The following is a 20684-nucleotide window of genomic DNA, read 5'->3' on the forward strand; positions in this document are numbered from 1 at the left end:
CTTCTGGAAGAGGACCATGACAGCAGGGAGGTGACGCCACGAGTTGCAAGGGAATTGGATTTAAGTGAGAGAGGGCTGGTCAAGGTCCCCAGCCTCATTTCTCCCCAGACCAATCCGGGTCCAGTGGGGAGAGATACATCAGGAAGACTGCAGATGGCCCCCATAGTGCCTTGGACACAGCAGGCACTCTGTGATTGTCCGTGATTCTGACTCTAATTCAAGCTGAGCTCCTCCAGAAGACCCCCTCCCCCAGGGATCCCAAAGTCTCCTTCCTTCACCCCTGCTGGCTCCCTTTCCTTGCTCCCAGACCTTCCATGGAGGGGAGGGCTTTGCCCACTCCACCCCTGCTGTAAAGGGTGTCCTGATCACAAAGCACTGGTCTGGCCCCAGCTGCACGTTGGTGAGCACTACTTATTGATCAGTTCATGGACTGGCTTCCTGATCTCGTTCCCCCCCTCCCCTGCCCAACCGCCCCCTGCCTTCGCAGTTCCCGCCCTTTCCTGGCAGGGACCCTGGGGCAAACACCTACGGGGGTTACAGTTTAGGGCTGGACTCGAACTCTGCACCTCCTGCCCTGCCCCGCCCCCTTACTACCGCCCATGCCACCCCCTCAGTAACGCGGCGCCTGCGCCCTGGGTTTTCCCGCCCAGAGCCTGGGAGTCTGGCAAGCCTCTGGTTGGGCTCCTAATCTGGGAAGTGCGGGACACCACTGGGCCTCAGCTGCCACTTGGGTAAGATGGGGTCTACCAATCCCAGGGCCCCCTGGGCTCCTCCCGGGGCTCAGTTTCCCCACGTGTAAGGGGGGTGGGGGTAGGGAGGCCGCCAAAAGGGGCCCTGGAGAATGCTGGCATCCATGCCCCACCTCTGGGACGCTAAGCCAGCGCCTCCCTTGCCTGTAAAAGGCGCCTGTGGGAGGCCCCTTCCAGGCCCCAACCCCATCTTGTGCCTGTTGGGGGCAGAGCAGCACCTCGAGCTCCCCTTCCTCCCCCAGGGTGCCCCTGTGGGTGGCCAAGCCCTCCCCTGGCCTCCCCTCCCCCCTGCCCCCTCCCCTTCTCTGCCCCGCCCCCTCTTCTCCCCGCCCCTCTCAGCCCTGCCCCCTCTCCTCCCTTCCCTTGCATCCTGCCATCGCTAGGGGGCACAGCAGGCTCCTTCCTTTCTGTGCTCGTGAGAGCTCGAGGCAGAGAGTCTCTCAGGTCCTCCTGGCAGAGGTAGGCCGCGTTTCTCATCCTTCACCATCCTCGGGGGGGTAATGGGAGTGGTACTAGGGGGGCTGAGAGCCGGGGGTCGAGGGGGGCCTCGTTTGTCATCCTTCGCGTCCTGGGGGGTGGCAGTTGGGCTCGGGTGGCGGAGCCGCTGTAGGCCTCATGTCTCGTCCTCCATCTTTTGGTGTCAGGGCATGTGGACGGACTTCCGGGGGAGAGGCAGAGCCCCAGATGGCCGCTTTTCCCGTCCTTTGCCAGTCTTCAGGGGACAATGGGATGTGTAGTGGGGGAGCAGAGGGTTGGGGGTCTCAGGAGGGCCCCGTTTTTCATCCTTCGCGTCCTGGGGGGTGGCAGTTGGGTTCGGGTGGCGGAGCCGCTGTAGGCCTCATGTCTCGTCCTCCATCTTTTGGTGGCAGGGCCAGCGGGCGGACTTCCGGGGGAGAGGCAGAGCCCCAGATGGCCGCTTTTCCTGTCCTTTGTCATTCTTCAGAGGACAATGGGATATGTAGTGGGGGAGCAGAGGGTTGGGGGTCTCAGGAGGGCCCCGTTTTTCATCCTTCGCGTCCTGGGGGGTGGCAGTTGGGTTCGGGTGGCGGAGCCGCTGTAGGCCTCATGTCTCGTCCTCCATCTTTTGGTGGCAGGGCCAGCGGGCGGACTTCCGGGGGAGAGGCAGAGCCCCAGATGGCCGCTTTTCCCATCGTTTGCCCTCCTTTGCAGGGGGCACAGTGGGCGGGGTACACTGGGGGAAGTTGGGGGTGGGGATCTGCGTGGGGGCGAGCCTGTTTGGCCTCGTTTCTGAGCCTTGGCCAGCCTCTGGGTTATGGGGTTCGATGGGCGGAGGTCTGTGGGGAGGGCAAGGCCGAGGTTGCCCTTCTTTCTGATCCGTGCCGATCCTGTGGCGGGGCGAGGCTTGGGATTCAGGGGAAGACGGAGCCCTGCAATTTCTAGATTTCTCATTCTGCATCTTTTGGTGGGGGTGCCAAGGGCCGTGGGTATGGGGGGGCAGAGTCCAGGTAGGCCTGGCTTCTCTTCCTTCGCCATTGTTTGCGGGGGGCAAAGGACGAGGTCTGGGGGGGGGGGGACGAGCCCCAGAGGGAGCTTCTGGAGCCCTAAAGCCTCCCTGGCTGTGTTTTCTCCCAGCCCTGAGTGTGAGCTGCCCCCGTGGGTCCCTCAGACCTGGCAAGGCCTTTACCGCGTGAACAACTAGACCCTCACCCTACCAGGAAGAATGGGGAGGGGGTTTTCTACAGGGGTTCATATATGTATGGTGTAATATGTCATTGTTATCTGATGAGGGAATTTTGTTCCGAGGTGTTTCATGGAGACATAAGTCTAGAAGTCATTAATTAATGAATTGCCTGAAGATAATTAAATAAGTCAAGTGGCAGACCACATGGTGAACCAGAGGAGAGGTGGGTGGTCTTGATGAACATCCCCCTGGATGGCCACACTACCAGCCCCCACCAGGTGTCCAGAAGAGGGTCCCTGTGTCCAGGGCAGGACTTGGCCATTTTTAAAAATTGAAGCACCCCCTGGCAGAGATCCTCCTTATCCTTCAGGCCTCTGCCACCTCCCGATTCACTGCTTACATGGCATCCTGTTGAGAAACCAGGGGATGAGTGGGCCAAGCATCCAGCCCTGGAGGTGGGCCATGGCTTGGATGCAGGTGAATGAGGGAGATTTCCGGGCCTACAAAGAGGGGGCTGCCTGAATACAGAAGGCAAAGCTGCACCAACTTGCAGGAAACGTCACCCATACAACCAAGTCTACTTACTTGCTCCTAGGTTGTGTCTCCTGTATTTGCGTTACTCAGGCAAAATTCTCTTTGGTACCCAGGTGCTGGTGAAATCCTCTTTCTCCTTTCCACTCAGAGAGGCCTCTTTCTGGATCATCGCCTCAACATCAAGTGGCTGCCCCTTCTGGGAGTCTAACAGTGAAGCAGCAGCACCCCAGTGACTCCTGACTGGCCTCAGTAAGTTGCACTTCCTTGACCCCTAACCCCTCACTACAAAAACCCCAATGTATTTTTAATAATTTTTTTGTCTTCAGTTCTCTGCAATCACTTCCATACATCTGATAGTTTTACCTTCCATCCTCCACTTTCCTCCTTGCTTCCCCTCCCTCTCCCCCCTTCCCTTTATGGCATACCATCGTATATAGATCCTACACACAGATTCTTGTTGAATACATTTTCATCTTAGTCATGTTGAGTGGAACAATGAAAGTGAATTGGAGAAGCATGAAAAGAAAACAAGGCACAAGAGACAATGGCCTGCTTCCTTCAGGGATCCAGTTCCATCGTTCTTTCTGTAAGGCATTTTGCCTCGAGTCCATTGGAAATTTTTGAGTTCCTTGCATTGCTGTGAAGGGTCAAGTCTTCCAGAAAAATTCCTCGCACACTGTGATTGTGACTGTGTACAAAGTTCTCCTGGTTCTGCTCAATTCACTCACCATCAGATCACAGAAGTCTTTCCAGGCCTCTCTGATGTCTTCCTGTTCATCTTTTCTTAGAGCGCAGTAGTATTCCATTACTTTCAAAAAGCACAAGCTGTTCTGCCATTCCCCAAAGGATGAGCATTCCCTCCATTTTGAGTTCTTGGCCACCAGACAGAGAGCTGCTTTAAATATTTTGGTACATGTGGGATCCTTTCTCATTTTCGTGGTGTTTTGGGGACACAGTCCTGGAAGCGATATTGCTGGATCATAGGGTATACCCATTTTTGTAGCCCTTTGATCATAGTTCCAGATGGCTCTCCAGAACGGTTGTATCAACTCACAGCTCCACCAACAATGAATTGGTGTTCCGACCATCCCACATCTTCTCCAACATTTATCATGTTCCTGTTTTGTCATGTTAGCCAATCTGATAGGTGTGATGTGGGGCCTCATAGTAGTTTTGTTTTGTGCATCTCTCATCAATAGTGATTTACAGCATTTTTCCCATGACTATACCTACCTTTAATTTCTTACTTTGCAAGCTGCTTGTTCTTATCATTTGACCACTAATCAGTTGGGCAGTGACTTGGATTCTTGTACATTTGACTCAGTTTGCTATATATTTTTGGAATGAGGCCTTTGTCACAGACACTAGTTGCAAAAGTTCTTTCCCTGTTTTCTGCTTCCCTCCTAATCTTGGTTGCGTTGGGTTTGCTTGCGCAAAAATTTTCAATTTGACGTAATGAAAATGACCCAGTTTTCACTTCATAATGTTCTCTATCTCTTGTTTGGACAGAAATGTCTCCATTCTCCATAAATCTGACAAATCCAGTGTTCCTTGCTCCCCTTGTTGGTTTATAGCATCACTCTTTATAGCTCCATCATGTATCCATTTGTGCTTTGTTCTTGTATACGGTTGGCAGGCATTGGTCTACACCCAGTTTCTGCCACACTTATCCAGTTTGTGCAGCAGTTTTTTTCAAACAGTGAGATCTTCTCCCAGAAGCAGGGGTTCTTCGGTTGATCAAGCAGTAGGTTGTTATATTCATTGATTACTGTGCCTTGAATACCTAACATATTCCACTAGTCTGCCCCTCTATTTCTTACCCAGTACCAAGTAGTTTTGATGATTGCTGCTTTAAATGCAAATTGAGACCTCCTAGTGCTTGGCCAGTATCCTTGCCATTTCCATTCATTAGCTCCCTTGATATTCTGGACCTTTGGTTCTTCCACACATATTTTGATATTATTTTTTGTATGTAGCTCTAGAGAATAATTATCTGATAGTTTGATTGGTATGGCAATGAACAGGTCAAGTCATTTAGGTAGGATTATTTTTATTTTATTAGCTTTGCCTACTCACGAGCAACTGATGTTTTTCCACTTACTTAGATCTGACTATATTTGTGTGAAATGCGTTTTGTCATTGTGTTCATATAGCCCCTGGATTTGTTTTGGCAGGTAGACTCCCAGGCATCGTATAGTGTCCACCGTAACTTTAAATGAGATTTCCTTTCCTAGTTCTTGCTGTTGGTCTTTGTTAGTATTATATAGAAATCCAGATGATTTATGTGAGTTTATTTTGTAACCTACAAGTTGACTAACGTTGTTTATTATTTCAAGTAGTTTTTTTCCTTGGTTCTCTAAGTATATCATCATATCACCTGCAAAGAGTGATAACTTAGTTTCCTCTTTGCCTACTCTTATACCTTCAATTTCTTTTTATCTTCTTAATGGTGAAGTGGACATTATTTCCCCTCCCCCCCAGAGCCCCTGGGTTGAGAAATGTCTGTTGAGCTTCTAGGTAGTGTTGGGCCTAGTATCCACTTTCTGTTGTACCCCTTTGCCTAGCAGCTGCCTGGGCCCCCCATCTCTGTTGTACCCCTTTGCTTAGCAGCTGCCTGCGCCCCCCCTCTCTGTTGTACCCCTTTGCCTAGCAGCTGTCTGGGCCCCCTCTCTGTTGTACCCCTTTGCCTAGTAGCTGCCTGGGACCCCTCTCTGTTGTACCCCTTTGTTTAGCAGCTGCCTGGCCCCGCTCTCTGTTGAACCCCTTTGCCTAGCAGCTGCCTGGGCCCCCTCTCTGTTGTACCCCTTTGCTTAGCAGCTGTCTGGGACCCCTCTCTGTTGTACCCCTTTGCCTAGCAGCTGCCTGGAGCCCCCTCTCTGTTGTGCCCCCTTGCCTAGCAGTACCTAGGAACCCCTGTCAAAACTGTTCTGTGAAAAATGTGTGCTATTGGAACCACAAGGCTGTACCGGGAAGTGCTAAGATGCTTAAAAGGCACACACACCTTTGTTCGGGGCTGCCTCTTCGGAGGCCGCTGGCTGATAAAGAAGCTCCCAAATTCTCAATTGACTCTTGCCTGTGCCTGTCTCAGTCTGTCCATTACAATGGTAAAGTTAATATTTCTAGTACCATCCTTGTTTCACCCCTGATCTTACTGGAAATGCATTCATCTTATCCGCATTACATATAATGCTAGAGCAGGCTCCTTCCTTTCTCTGCTTGGGAGACCACCAGGCTTCGTGTCATTCAGGGAGTCCGGAGAGAAGAAGGCCTTGTTTCTCATCCATTCTTCCTCCGGGGGAACAAAGGCTGGGGGCCTGTGGGACAGGCAGAATCCTGGTCGTTCTCATTTTCATTCTTCCACATTTGGGTGGAAGGCCAGTGACCAAAGGTCTTGGGAGCCTGGACAAGGTAGGCCCAGGTGCTCATCCTTTACCATTCTTCTTGTGGAGAGGAGAGGGGTGGGAGTCTGAGGAAGGGGCAGAGCCCTGGAAAGAGCCTCAGGGAAACTGAAGGAAATATTTTTGTGCTTCATCTGGGGACTCAGTTCCAATTAGCCCCTTGGCCACCCGGGAATGTCCAGTGCAGCTGTCTACAGGGCATTCACTAGAGGCCATGTGATGTCATAGGATGTCATTTACATATTATGCATTATGAACTGACACATAAATAACGCATACTTGACGAAGGGGCCAAAGGCTTTGAGCTTGGGTGATTGGTGGAGATCCAGGATGGGAAGGTGAGGAACAGGGGCTTGAATGCCCAGGGCCTAAAAGAGTGCCAGCCCCATGGTCAGTGCCTAATGCAGCAGGTGCACCTAGTGTGTTTCCCAGCGATCCCAGGGAATTGGCAAGCAGGCTGGACAGACCGGCTCCTGGGCTCCTCTCTAGAGGTGCAGGATCTGGGACGAAATTTGGTTTCTGTGAGCAAGGGTCAGTCCTTCCCCTCCCTGAGCCTCAGTTTACTTCCCAGTGGGTGCTGTTGGTCCTCCCTTCTGGAAGAGGTCCATGACATCACGGAGGTGACACTACGATTTGCAAGTGAATTGTATTTAAGTGAGGGAGGCCTGGGCAAGGTCCCCAGCCTCACTTCTCCCCAGAGCCATCTGGGTCCAGTGGGGAGAGATACATCCAGAAGACTGCAGATGGCCCCCATAGTGCCTTGGACACAGCAGGCATTCTGTGAATGTCTGTGATTCTGACTCTAATGCAAGCTGAGCTCCTCCAGAAGACCCCCTCCCCCAGCTTTCCCAAAGTCTCCTTCCTTCACCCCTGCTGGCCCCCTTTCCTTCCTCCCAGACCCTCCATGGTGGGCAGGGTTCCACCCACACCACCCTTGCTGTAAAGGTCCTCTTTCCCCATTGGAGGGTAAGCCCTTACAGGGCAAGCCTGTCTTTGCCTCTGTTGGCATCTGCTGCCCATCTCCTGGCACACACGTTGGAGCTGCTTTGAGGTTTGTTGACCTGATCACAAAGCACTGGTCTGGCCCCAGTTGGACTTCCCCCAACTCAGGAGACTGGATGGACTCTGATCTAAGCAAATCCCTAAGACTCGAATTGCAGAGAAAGTGTCAGGCTCCAGAGGGGAGAGGAAGGGGAGTTTTCTCACCTGCGAGTACCCTGAGGCAGGGAGAAGACAGCTGCAGTGCCTCAGCAGCCTGGCTGGAGAGTGTCCCTTGCTTCGTCTGAAAACTGTCCCTTCATCTCTGGCCTCTGTTCCAGGAGACCAGCTCCTGCCTGACCTGCCTCTCTGGCTGTGGCAGCTGAGCAGCTTCATGAACTGGAGCCCATCTATCCCTCTACAGCCGGGTGGTTCTGCTTTCCACAGGAGAGAAGCCGAGGGGTGGGGACAGGAATGGTGGAGCTCCCAGGGTAGGTTTTCTTCTCACCTCCTCCCACCTTGCTCCAGCTCTGATGGCTGTGTTTTCCTTTACAGTGAATGAGGTGAAAGAAATGGTGCTTCAAATGCTCATGGATGGAGGGGAGTTTGTAGGTCACAGTGCTGGGCTTCCAGAAGACAGGGGCAATGGGTCAGACCATGGCCTGGAAGGCTTGGGGTAAAGTGAAGTTTGAGGAGGAGGAGGAAGAGCACTAGGCTGTCCTTTCCAGCCATTCCTGGAAGACTGGGTGGCCCAAAATATTTTCGTGGGTTTCTTTTCACCGTAGATACTTTTTGGGATTGTTTGGCAGAAAGGGATCCATGTTGATGGGTGGCCATGTATAGGGAGAAAACTATATTTCAGTCATTCATATAAATTAATTTAACAGTCAATTATTTTCATCCAAGTTTAGGAGATTGTCTCTTCATGTTTAGGTTTTCAATAAAACACATTTTTTTTCCTAAAATGAAGAGACCACATGGATCAGTTTTCCTAACTTTTAGCAATTTCTTCTGCTTTTTCCTCTTGTGTCTTTTAAATTATTATTTGTTAGGGAATGGTGATCAGGGACACGAGAGGGGAAGAAATATTGAGAGAAATGTTGAAAGAACCAATTCAATTTCTTAATTCTTCAGAAGATCAGGCCATTAGCTTTGGGCATTAGAAGGCCATCAGTGACCTGTGAAAGTCCAGTTTCAGGAGAGCTTTGAGGGAAGAACCCAGAGGAGAGTGGGCCGTGAGCAAGCGGAAACATTAGGGAAGCTGATGTTTTGGAAAAATTAAAAAATGGAAGGGAAGAGATATGTGGGATGGTAAAAAGGTCAAGGATGCAGTGTGTAGGGCACTTCCAATACATACAACTTTAGATAACCTCTGCTTTAAGAAATATGCGACTGATGTTTGTCAATAGGATGTTTCCTTCACAAACACGTTTGGCTGAATACAGGTTAAAATCTCATCCAAAGGACTTTTGATTTGAAGTCTTCAATCGTGCCCACACGTACGAACCAGTGAATCAGGTGTGTTGGTCGTACCATCAGGGTGATACGTTGAAAGCAGTTTGTGCTGAGGATGACTTTGTCCTGTGGACATTGACTGACCTTGGTGTCCCATGTTCCTGGACTCTCGGCATCTTGTGGGGACAATTATACATCAATGAAGTCTTTACTCATTACTACCCTTTATAGAAATCATGGTCCAATTTGTCCCCATAATTGTGGATATATACAAGGGTGTGCTGGAGGAGATTTAAAATTTTCATTGTGAATATTGATACCCTGGAAAATGGCAAACACTGTGTATCAGGCCACTATGTATTGTTTTGTTCAAGACCTAGGGCAAAGAGAGTGAAGGTAAGTAGGTTAACAATGCAGGTTAAAGATAACACTGTGCACATTTGGCCATCCCCCCTGCCTGGAGCTGGTTGTTAAATGTTTACCAGTATAAGCCTGGATGCATCTGCTCGTTGGAGGAAAAGAGAAGAGCTAGAAGTTGGAAGGTGGGATGTAGGGGGTTTGGTTGTCTACAGGACCAGACTTATTATGGAGTCTTTTCATTCTTGTCTGACTCTCATTTGTGGTTTTCTTGGCAGAGATCCTGGAGCAGTTTGCCGTTTTCTCTTCCAGCTCATTTTACAGATGAGGAAACTGTGGTTACAGGTTTAAGGGATTTGCCTAGGTTTAGTTCTTGGGACTGGATTTCAACTCTCGGAGATGCCCTTCCTAACTCCCTAACTACAGGCTCAAGTAAAACACTTAATGAATTCAGGACAGGCCACATAAGTGCCTGAAAAAACCCTAGAGACCCCCCAGAGAGGGAAGGAGAAGAGTTTTGACTGGTTACAGGTGACGACGTGACTCTTCTGTGCTTTATTGGGCTACATAAAATCCACGCGATGCTCAGTGTATTCTTAGCCTCAGTACTTGCAAGGGACCAGAGGGCTCTCTCTGTGTTCTTCAGTGACCCAGACATGACTCAAATCCTGTTGTTCCCACAGAAAACCCTTGGTGGGCTTGTGACCCACACAAAGTGTGGTGAGTGAGAAGCCCTCCGGAACGAGTGCTGTCTGTGTAAAGGCAGACTTTCAGTTCAGGGGCAGTGTTGAAATATCTGTGAGCCACAATGTACTTCTTTCCTCTGGGGTGAAAAAGAAACTCCTGTTTAGCTTTGAAAGCCCTTCCCAACCTTCCTCTCTAGGCTCATTGGACATTCCTTCCCTTTCTGCACCCCAGCCAGACTGGCTCCCTGCCTGTTTCTCACTCCCAATAGGCACAAGACTCCCACCTCCATGTCTTTGCACTGCCTGTCTCCCACTCCTAGAATGCCCTTCCTTCTCACCTGCACCTCCCAGAATCCTTGTCTTCCTTTAAGCTGAAGTTCAAGCACCATCTTCTGCATGAAACCTTTCCTGATTCCCCTCTTAAACCTTCGAGTTCCCCATCTATTCCCTCTCTCTTTCTCTGTACGTGCACTCCTTGCAGTTATAATGCCGATGTTATTATTTTTATTCTTATAACTATCTTTGTCATCCCCATTGGAATGTAATGTCCTTGTGAGTAGGGATTGTTTCATCTTCCTTACCAGAGCTCAGCACAGCGCCTGGCACTTCGTACGTGTGTCAGAAGAACTTGCTGGTTGATTTTGGAAAAGGAGATAGAATTAACTGATTACAGAAAAGAAGATAGAATTGTAATTGAGTGATTAAAAAGAGAAAAATTATGCCCAGCACTCATGGCATCGTACAGCCAGAAGCACTTGCCTCCACTAAGGAAAGGCTCTCATTTGAAAGGCAAGGAAACTGAGGCTACTTAAAAATAAAAATGCCAGTGTGCTGCCCTATGTCCCCAACTGTTGCGGGCCCAAATAGATAGAAAACATAGTCCTGTGACTCCCAAGAGAGGAACCATCAGTGGGGCCTTTGTTACCTTCCAGATAAATCCAGGAGGATTCTCCCAGGGCGTCCTGGTTCCCTTCTCTCAGAGAAGGAGTGCCCTGAGGACAGTTTGCCTTTCTTTCTCTTTGCAGGAGCATCACACTGGGAGAATGGAAGAGCCTTCAGGGCAGGTCCTGTTTCCCTTCTGTATCTGGGTCCTGGTGCCTAGTCAAGTGCCAGGGACCTGGGCAGCCCTGAGGGAGAGCTTGTTAATAAATACTTGGATAGACAGAGCAACTAGCAAGGGGCTGTGCCACTGGAGGAGGGGTGTTGCTTCTGTTCAAACAAGCTAGGACTTCTTCCTCCCAATCCAGCCCCTGTGAAAGGGTGAGTGCGCCCTGTGGCCCTCACCTGTGGCCTACAGCTGAGACTGCAGCAGCTACAGGTCCCCAAATTCCCTTGGTGACTTTGAGGTTATCACTTGACCTCTCTAGAGCTCACTTTTCTCCTCTGAAAATGAAAGGGTTTAAAAGATGATAATTATGTCTGGTTAAGTTCTTGATCACAGGTTCCCAAACATTTGACCTACTGCTTCTTTTTCAAAAAATCATTGCTCAGAGACCCCTGGAAGTCTGCTTTCTTCAGGTGTTAATGGTTTTCCTCTTTTTGAAAAAATGCGTCATTTAAAAAAAGTATGTCATTTTCTTAAAAAAAATGATGCACCTTAAATTTAATAATTTATTGCAAATTTGATGGTTTTTTTCTTCCGTTGAAATTAGATGACACAGTATTGCCTCCTATAATCATATACCATCATACTGTAAACAATTCATCACATGCACATGTTCCTTTGGATATCTGCTGGACTTCCCACAATATGCAGCGCCCTCACCTGCTGTCACTTGCTTGTTAAGATTTGTTGTTGGACTTGACCTTTTGTGTGTGTATTTGAAAAATGATGTAATCACTCTGACTTTAATTTTGTTAGACAATAGATGTACGACATATGAAGGGTTTTTGAAAATTTTCTTCTTTTCTTTCCTCATGCTTCCCCTGCCCTCTTCTATTTTACCTAACAACTTCCCCCCCGTCCCTCTCCCCCCAAAAGTGCACCTGAGGATACTACCATCCTCTTGGGTCATTCCAGCACCTCCCAGGATGTAGTCTCACCAACTTAGGGAAGGGGATCTATGATCTTATTCCTGACCTTGAGCAAACCCCTTCCCCTCCCTGGGCCTCAGTTTCCTCCCCTGTAAATGGAAGCAGCTTTGATAGATGACCTTCATCTTCCAGCCCTAACTCCATCTTGCTCATGCTGGGGGCAGAGCAGCTTCTCCAGCTTTCCCTCCATGCCCCTCCCTCCCTCTGGGTGCCCCCCTAGGGGGCCCACCCCTCCCCTCTCTCTGCCCCTTCCTGAGACCTTGCCTGCATGCCTTTATCCATAGAAGGAAGAGCAGGCTCCTTCCTTTCTGCGCTTGGGGGACCTCGAGGCAGGGTGTCAATGAAGGACTCCTGAGAGACAGGCCTTGTTTCTCATCCTTTCCATCCTCTGGGGAGGCAGTGGATGGGGGTCTGGGGGAGCAGCAGAGCCCCAATGGTCCCCATTTCCATTAGTCCACCTTTTGTGTGGAGGGCCAATAGGCAGAGGTCTGGGGGACAGGCTCAGCCCCCGTAGGTCTCCTTTCTCATCCTTCTCCATCCTCTGGTGAGGGGGAGAGGGGTGGGGATCTGGGAGGGGCAGAGCCCGGGTTGGCCTCATTTCTATTACTCCATCTTTTGGGTGGAGGGCGAATGAGCAAGGCTCTGGGGGACAGAGCCCCGGTAGGCCTCATTTCTCATCCTTTTCCCTTCTTTAGGTGATGGGGACCAATGCGGGGGGGAATCTGGGGAGGCATAACCCCAGAGGCTGCTTCTGGGGGCCTTGAAGCCTGGATGGTTGTGTTTTATCCCAGGCTTGAGTTCAAGAAGCCACTGGCTCAGGCCTCTCAGGGCTGGCAAGGCCTCAACCAATAGCCATCTACCCCCTTGGACAAACAGGAGTGGGAGTGAGGGCATGTGTCTACAGGTCATTCAGTTGGAAGGGATTTAATATAATGAAATGTTATATGGTTATTATTTTATTTAATTATTATGTAAATGATATTTCATGAAGGGCTAAGGGCTCTGCATTTAGGAGAATTGTGGAAAAATAGGTGGAAATGTTATTTACTGATTAATAAGGACAGAGTTGAAAGACCCCTGGATCACCCTAGGTCTTGAATGGTTGTGTTTTATCCCGGGCTTGAGTTCCAGGAGCCTCTGGGTCAGGTCCCCGGAAGGCCTCACCCAATGGCCATCTACGCTGTTGGCCAACCAGGAATGGGAAGGCATGTGTCTACAGGGCATTCAGTACAGAGTGATCTAATATAACAAAATGATGTGTTATGTGGTTGTTATTTTATTTAATTATTATGTAAACGGTCTTTCCCGAAGGGCTGAGGGCTCTGCCTTTAGGGGAATCATGAAAACTAGGTGGAAATGTAATTTACTGATTAATAAGAAAGGAGTTAATAGACCCCTGGATCATCCTAGGTCTTGGGATGAGGGAAGGTGCCCACAACTGAGGTGGGTGACCTTTTGTCTATTGCTGGAGTGGAGGGGAGGCCCTACCTGGTGTTCCTGCCTGGGGACTTATTCCTCCCTCCCACAGTCTATCTCCATTGGCTTGCTGCCCAGAGCCCCCTAAAATGGCCACGTTCTTGCTGGGCCCTTAGACTGTATGGGGGGTCCTGTAGAGGACAGGGCAGGAAGAGATAGGCTGATCATCCTGCCACCAGACCTAATCCCCTCCCCCACTCCCCCCATGCTCTCCGCCTGCCCAATCAAAGACAGACAGAACATTGAACTGAGAATCAGGAGATCTGGATTTTGGCCCCTGTCCAGAGATGAAAGAAACATGTGAGATCAAGGGGTGTGTTTAGCCTCTAAGGGCCTCAGTTTCCCCTTCTAGAAAATGAATCACTGGGACTAGGTGTTCTCTGAGTAAACAAAGTGGAACCTTAAAACTCAGAGAATTCAAGACTGAGCAGTGTGATTAATGGATATCTGGGAGCTGCATGTTTGGAATCACTGGTGTCTTCTGAGGACGTAGGTTTTCCATTTCCTCACGTGAGTGCAGGTGGTATCCCCCAGCAGGATGTAAGCTCCCTGAGGGCCAGAAGGGTTTTGTTCTTCTCTTTGGCTGCCCTGGCTTACCTAGCCCAGTGTCTGCCACAGACAGAGGAGACACCGTCCACATGCAGAGTCTGCCAGGAGAATGAGCACTCCTGGCCATGGACCTTGGGAAACACACTAGTTCAGGGGAGCTCCCTCTCGTGACTTTCCTGGGTTGGCAGAAACCCCACTCATTAACGCCCACCCCTCTTTTTGTTCCAGGTTTGTCCAGGACAAAAACTTTGCTGGCGGAAAACTCCAAAGGCAAGTTACCCGTAGCAATTAAAGCCCCAAAGCAATGGGTGGTGTGTGGGGTGGCTCAGGTCCCTACATAAATCAGTTACTCAGAGTCCTCTCAAAGTGATGACAGAAAAGTGATTTATTCGATTCTCGAGAAGCAGGGCTTACCTGTAGGAGTAGGAAAGCCGAAGACAAAGAAAAGGACAGTGATTTATATGGATCCTAACGCAAGTCCCTCCTCCCCCCACTAACCAGTATCCTCATTGGCTGAGAATATGGTCTTACATTCTAGACATGAAATCTAACCAATCCCTTTTGAAATGAAGACATCGAGGAATTATGTAAGTTTTGTCCAATCATTGAGACCCTAATACACTACACAGTTTTATATCCTTATATGGAACTATTCTATTCTAAAAATATTGTAACCTTGAGCCTTTAGGCCTTACCTCACCCCTGGGAGAAAAATTGCAATCTGAGGAGTCTTCACTAAGTCTGTCCCACTCAATCCCTCCTCTTATTTTATCAGCCTGAAGACTTCTCACGGATGTTTCAACCAAAGTTCTGTAACATGATCTCACACTGTCTATTAATCTCCTCATCCCAATCAGGATCATTCATGTTTCTTGTCTCCACAGGTGCCCAACCTTCCTTCTTTAATATCATCAGTCGAATGGCTCCTTCAGTCCTTTCTTCTACTCTAGCAAGTTTTAGTAAAGAATTTCTAACTATTTTAGTAATTAGTGAAATCAAAGAAGATAAACAAATAGGAAATAATACAATACCACTAATTGCTATAAGGCCAAACCACAGTAACCTCTTCCACCAGCTCCCCTCAAACCAGGACCACCAGGATGTATTGAAAGGCGAGCCCCAAGTTTGTATGGGAACATGAGCAACTTTCCTGATATTCTTGGTGATCTCTTTCACTATCCTTCCATTATCATCAATTTTTAAGCAACATGTAGATAAATTGAGTTTCCCACAAACTCCCCCTTCTTCTGCAAGTAAATAATCTAAGATTAATCTATGTTGCAGTACTGCTTCCCTAGTTTGTGTGGCTTGATCAGCCAATAAGTCCAAAGCCTTTGCTGTTTGATTGGTTATAATTTCAATTACTGCTTGGAGACTGATTAGTCTGTTTAATAGATATATAGGGGTTCTATAACCCCAGCTCCCATCTTGAGCCCAAGTTGCAGGCCCATACTCTCTGATTATCCTCTCAGGAGGCCAAGTATCGCCCCACCCATTTGCATTTCCAGTCTGAGTGAGGGAGGTGTCGATGTTCCTCTTTCTTTTTGCTAGATCATCATATAGAGGGACCCCTAGATGCTGTTTCCCTGATTCAGGCAAGAAAAAGAATTTAGGTCTCACCAATCCAATGTAACAAACACCTCTCCAGTTTAGCGGAAGGTGAGTATAAGCTCTCTGTCCACATATCCAATAATGCCCTCTCAAAGCAGGATTTTCCTCTAGAAACAGTCTTACTCTATAATCCACAGCCAGAAAGTACTTCACATCATCCGGGCCTAATGATCCCCCTTTCATGATCTCTGACTTACCCTTCCATAGTTGTTGTTTCCTCTTCCATATACAATGTTGATAATTCTCCCCAGTTCTATTGATTACACTCCAGAAAGTATCAAACATCATCCTATGTGTTCCATTCTCCCACTTCCATACCCATTCTTTATATTCTGTGTTATTCTTAATACTGTTCATATATATACAACTCCACAAATAGTCATGGTCATGACCCCCCTTCACATGGTTTTCTGGGATCAGAGGGGTTGTAAAACTTATACCCACAACTTTCGTGATATTCCCCTTTTGCTCTCTTCATATGAAGAGGATGGGAAAAATGAATGGGTACAGGGAATCACCCTACCATCTGAACAGGTAATACCATTCTGATCCCATCTGTTTGCATACTGGGCACAATCAATACGGGCCAGGGTTTCTGGCCTTCGTGTGAATATCCATTTACAATTACTTCCTCCCAGCCATGTCTCCTGCAATTCAGGTCCTGTTTGGTTTAAACAATGTTCACCTGGAACTGATTCAGACAAAGACCATTGATGTTTCTCTTGGCTTGTCCAGAATCTTGTTCCATCATGTACTACAGATCTATTACTTAGGATCCAGACTGGACTCAGCGGTACTGCTACCCATGGCCATTGGTTCAACCGCTGAGGCCCCCCCCACAAATCCAACAGTCGGATACCTCAAAGGTGTCCGCAATGGTCTGAATTAGGGCCAGGAAACTATTTTCAAGAGGTGGGGGTTGATAACTGGGGCCTGGTGTCCCAGCAGTGGGAACAGGATCATGCCTAAAAGGGACATTCCCAGGGTATTACATTTTGGTTGCATTGTTCCCACGGTTTGTCAAGTCCACACAGTCTTAATAGAAGAGTCCTGTTTAGACATTGTGATTAATGGCTTAGGACAATTGCTGAACAGAGAATCCTGTTAAGAACAAACAATAATAATCCTAGTATAGTTCCCCAAATAACAAAACTTATAATGAATTTATATATATATATATAATTGGCTATCCCTTTCCAAATTCTGTGTGTTCTCACACACGCTTCAAACGGAGCTTTTAAATACTGACAAAGTGTGTCTCTAAGCATGAAGCCTGAGAGTTTAATAACTAATAGCAATAATTATAAATGACAGTAAACAACTTTAAAAATTTTAAATGCAATAACCTTCCATAACTTTGTCTACTGGCTTCCCAATCATGCTAAACATTTTCTGAATTGGGATGGGGGAATAGATAGTTCAAGGTTCAACTTACCCATATTCCTCCCCTCCTCTTATTTTTCCTTTTTCCATACCTAAATCCAATCAATAAATACCTCTTCACATTCTTTCCCTTATGAATCCTTCCCTTCATCTATCTTCCTTTTTTTTTTATGAATATGGGAAGGAAGCAAAGTTGACCGACACATTAGCAAATTACAGGGGGCAGTCCCCTTGTCATAAGTACAGATACAGAGATTTAAATTAATGAACTGTCCATTTAGAGGTTCCATCTCATACAGCAGTCTGGGGAAAAATATCATCTTATGCAGTTTTCTGATCTGGATGCTCCTTCAGCACAGCATCTCAGCATCTTCTTCTCTTCATCTTCTTGTAGAAATCCAGATGTCCACTCTCCTACAGAACTGAACTTAATACCATCTTAGATTACCACTCCTATCATTCTTACAAAAATCAAAATTGAAACTTTGACAAATTGTCATTTAACAAAAAAGAAAATTCACATTAAAATGCAGCTTCTACATTTCACAGTAAGTCATTATTCATTCCCTCATTAGGAAGATGAGATTTCACTAAGGAGTCAATACCAGGCTCCAGTACTTATATAAATACAAGAAATAATCATTTTTAACACAGTGCATATCACATCATAAAACAATTCCAACTTCTGATCATGTGATGCTTCTTTTAAAGCATTTACAATATAGTCCACAAACCATTTTTCATTTAACATTAACCAAGACAAAATAATAACTGTGCATGCTAGTCTCAGAAGCCCTTGACCTAATCATTTCCACACTATTACTAAGAATTAGAGGACCCTAACTTATTGTTGTTGGTCTAAAGTCCTAAACCTGTTAGCTCAATTTTAAACTTAACCTCAGATATTCCCCTACCAACAATCTATTATTCAACAGATCTGGTATTATTACTTACAAAACTTCTGATTTTAGGAATTTGCCACTAAGAGTAGGGACATTGCAGGGAAACAACATCTCCCTTACTTTATGTCAGTTCCAGGCAGGAGTAGAATGTCAACTGGCATTCAGCCAGGCTTAAAGTCTACCAGGTGTCAGTGGGGAAATTGAGTCAGGAGAATCCTACCTCAGCCCAGACTGAACAGTCGCTCTCCCGACCTTCCCATGAGATCACCTTTTTGCAGTTCATACCAGCATCTCACAGGCTTACTGGCATCATGGATCAGTGGCTCAGACCGCCTCTCTTGCTATCCACACCTGGAGTTAGACTCAGAAGAACAGTCAGTTAATAGTCCCAGAAAAATCTTAAAATAGCAAGCTCCAATAATCAGTTTCAGACATGACTAATTTCACATTGGCCAAGGAACATCTTTGAAGCAGGTCTAAGTAGCCTACATGCCTTTCTATACATGTTCTAGTTGCTGATTGAATAACAATCATAAGTCATTGCTCTAATAGATTTATATCTGTTTCCCAAACTACTTTATCCCTTTCTAACCCTGCTCAATCTAAAAGAATGAGCTACACATGTGATAAGTTCAAACACTAACCTGAATTTTTATGTTCACGTAATGAATTCAAATCAAAACAATCATTTAACTTTCAATGCCAAATATTACCAGAGGCTACCTACCTCTAAGAAAATTAGACTGAAATTCTTTTTCCCAAACTGAAGATGTCTCTGATTTAGTCTCAGTAATTAATTCAGTTAATTGTTTTAATACTAATTGCTTTTACATCATTTTGTAACCTGTAAAGATCTCATTCCAAGTTGGGACCTTTGTCCATTACCCCAAAAAAATTTTAGTCCCATTTGTCTAAAGGCCTTGGAAAAACTCACCTTGAAAACTCCTTGGTTTCTGTTTTTTTTTTTTCCACGTGAACCAGCTCTCCTAAGGTCCTATGCCCAAGTCTATTCTACCTCCCACTCTTAATTCTATCAGTCCAAATCTCCAGTTTACTGGCCACTCCCATCAAGACCATTCCTGGAGCTCCCAGACCACCTGGGCCCCCCCCTTTTTTTGTAAGGGATTCCTTTCCCTGAATCCCCCTGTAAATAAAATACAATTACAGTTAACTTTAAATCCCAATTTTGTTCTATGTAACAATGATACGATATCTATTTATTCCCATTAGATTTAGAAAGAATGTCCCCAGGGATTTTATTTACTTCTTAGATCTTAAATTTGCCCTAAAGAGCCAATCACTGAAGATCATTCCTTGTACATTTTCAAATTCTCACCAAAGCAAGTTCTATATACAATCTCCTCAGCTGCTGGGGCTGTACTTGTTACTAGCCTGAGGACTGCTTCTTTTCCCACATATACACACAGTGTACCAGCTTTAGGTTTTAGCATTAGAATTGCAAATGGCAAACATAATTTTCATAGGTGATAACAAATTGTTTTAGCTATGAACCCAAACAATAAATTTCAGATGACATCAATTGCATTTTCATATCCTATTAGAGAAACTAAATTCTTCCCACTTTTGTAACTTACAAATACAAATTGGATAGGTAGGCCTTCCAAAAACCCATATGAAAGATTTTACAAAGTATTTCTTAATACAGCAAATATTTCTTCTCTTACGAACAGTTTACAATTTATCACAATCCCCTTGAAACTAATTGACAGAAATCACAAGAAAAGACCTAAACCCAAAGCCTTTTCACATTTGCCCATAAACTTTCTTTTACAAAAATAACTTTAGAGTAAATGCTTGATTCATGGCAAAAACAATTTTAGCTAAAATTTCCTTTTCAACAACAGAAATAAACTTTTAACATAATACATGCTCAGATGAAACAGGCTTGAAAATCACACCTATATATATATATATACATGTACATTTTAAAAGTGTTCTCATTTTCTTAAGAATGCTACAACAAGGAAACTCTTATAAAAAAAATTCATAACATCTCTTCTTAACCAATTCATTAATTAACTTAACAATGCAATTTCTAATACAATATTCAGATGGATTACCTAAAAATTTAAACTTATTTAAGTTTACTTAAAACTTAAAAGAAGCCATTAACCTATTCAGCTCTTTTTTTATAACCAAATGTAAGTTTCAAATTATCAAATTTCTATCACATCTTTTTAAAATCCCAATCTATATGTAATAAATTACAAAATTTAAAATCGTGTAACAGTTACATTAGATCAATGTTGCATCTAACAAATACCTATCCTTTTGTTAATGGATCTAACATTTTTGGCAGAAATGCTACTGGGTGTCTCTGCCCTCCTCTTATTTGTGCCAGGATTCTCAAGGCCACCTCTTTCTGGCCCTCCCACTCTCCAAAGAAAAAGAAAAACCTAAATTTATTATCTTTTTACTTTAAATACATTGTCTGGCATCAAATATATATGGATCTAATTAAACCTAAGTCCAAAACTCTCAGCTCTAAGTTGCTTACTTGAGATTTTTTTACTTTCTAATCTTCTGCTTACTTCCACCAAACTTTAATAAATTCTAACCTATCTGAAACATTAAATTAAGAATGACACATTTCACCTATTCACAATTCCAAATACGACCAGAATGAATTCACTTAACTTTCTGTTATTTCCCATTATACTAAAATTTCTTCTTTTGGGTGAGGCAGGAAATGGTTAAATGGTTGCCAGCATGCCTCTTAGGTCTGAGGGAAAAAGATTTTTCTTTTCTTTCTCTCCCTCCTTGTCCCTCCGCCCCTCTGAAACTAGTCTGGAGGGGTTGAAGAAAGGGAGTAACAGGAATTTCAAGGACAGTTCAGCTCAGCCTTTCTGCTCCTGCTGGCTGGCTGGCTAGCTAAATTTACAACCTTATCAGATAAAAACAGAGACACA

At 46.0% G+C, this 20684-nt stretch overlaps 1 long non-coding RNA gene across 2 annotated transcripts in view; it reads left to right on the forward strand.

Annotated features, from left to right (window-relative positions):
- The first annotated feature begins 1105 nt into the window (after positions 1–1105).
- LOC140515178 (uncharacterized) overlaps positions 1106–20684 on the forward strand; it is a 34618-nt gene continuing 15039 nt past the window's right edge. Inside the window, exons 1-3 of one of the 2 annotated variants that reach the window (XR_011970870.1) lie at positions 1106–1208; positions 3039–3174; positions 14087–14128. This is a non-coding gene — a long non-coding RNA (uncharacterized lncRNA). The remainder of the gene's footprint in view (positions 1209–3038; positions 3175–14086; positions 14129–20684) is intronic. The other variant, XR_011970869.1, reaches the window with a different exon arrangement.

This window comes from Notamacropus eugenii, chromosome X (assembly GCF_028372415.1).
Source record: "Notamacropus eugenii isolate mMacEug1 chromosome X, mMacEug1.pri_v2, whole genome shotgun sequence".
Lineage (NCBI taxonomy): Eukaryota > Metazoa > Chordata > Mammalia > Diprotodontia > Macropodidae > Notamacropus > Notamacropus eugenii.